Here is a 1,331-nt window from a genome sequence, read left to right on the forward strand (position 1 = left end):
GAGTTTTTCTGGGCAATGTTCATGGGTTTTCAAAACAGCAGCAGGGCATTTCATCATTCAACTTCATCATCATGTAATCATCATAAACAAACATCAAGCAAACAGCATGGTAGTAACAATGTTCTTCATGACATAAACAACAAAACAACACAAGCAGGAAAATTTCTGGGCAGGATTTCCTAAACTGCAGCAAGCATTCATCAATATCATGCATTCGACCAAGAACAAAAATCCCAGGAACAACAATCAAGCATGGCAATACACTCATTAAACATTGTACATCATAAATCCATTAGCCATTTTCATCAAAACACACAAACAAACAAGATTCGAGCAAAAACACACATGAGCATTAAACTTTAGATCAGCATATCTTAATGAATATTGGACCATTTTTAACCATTTGAAGCTCATTGAAATCAGCACAAAACAAGCTATCTAAAACATACCATAGCATAGAGAATGAAGAGATCGAGATTTTTACTTGGTTATGAAGAAATGGAGGAAGCAGTGGTGTTTTGAGGTTGTTGTGCTGAAACAGGTGGCTCTTATGCTTGGCAATGTTGAATGCTTGAAGAAAACCAGCTCACACTTGCTTGAAACTCCCAAATCTCGATTTCACCATTGTTGTGACTTGAAGAAAACAGGGCAGGAAGATATAGTTACAGCAAGGGTTTTGACAGTGTTTTTTTGGTAAAATGCAAGTGAGGTTTTTGTTTGAATGAATGAGGTCTGTTACTGCAGGGTTTGACAGGGAATGCAGTTTTTTGATGTTCTTGTTTAAAGCAGGGTCAGAGTTAGGTTACCTTGGAAGCTTGGGCAGAAAAGTGGAAAATGCAAAGCAAGGCCAAAATGCAGTTTTGGATCAGTGCTTTTTTGCAATGTGTTTGATTGTGTTTGATGCTGCTAGTTGGTTCATTTTCAGGACAGGGTTACAAGGCTTGGTTTTGTTCTCTTGTGTTTGGACAGCTTTTGGACAAAAATGCAAGGCAAGGTGAGAGGCTTTTGGTTGGTCATGTGTTTGTTGGTTGCAAGGTAAGGTTGGACTATTGGAAGTTTGGATAGACTTTTCAAATGCCAAGGTGTGGTCTTTAGCTCAAGGTTTTTCTGCTGTGGATGGTGGTGGAAAACAGGTTTTGAAATGGTGAGATGGCAAAGTGAGGCTTGAGAGAAAAATGAGGGAGTGAGTGTTTGGTCTGTTATACTGAGGTTTTAATGTATGACAGAAAATGGCTCAGGTTTTGGTTCATTATGCTTGGACAGAACATGCAAAAACAAACTGAATGCAGCTCTTGGATTTTTGAGTTTTGCAAGGCAGGTTTTGTTCTTCT

The sequence above is a fragment of the Lathyrus oleraceus genome, chromosome 7 (assembly GCF_024323335.1).
Source record: "Lathyrus oleraceus cultivar Zhongwan6 chromosome 7, CAAS_Psat_ZW6_1.0, whole genome shotgun sequence".
Taxonomy (NCBI): Eukaryota; Viridiplantae; Streptophyta; class Magnoliopsida; order Fabales; family Fabaceae; genus Lathyrus; species Lathyrus oleraceus.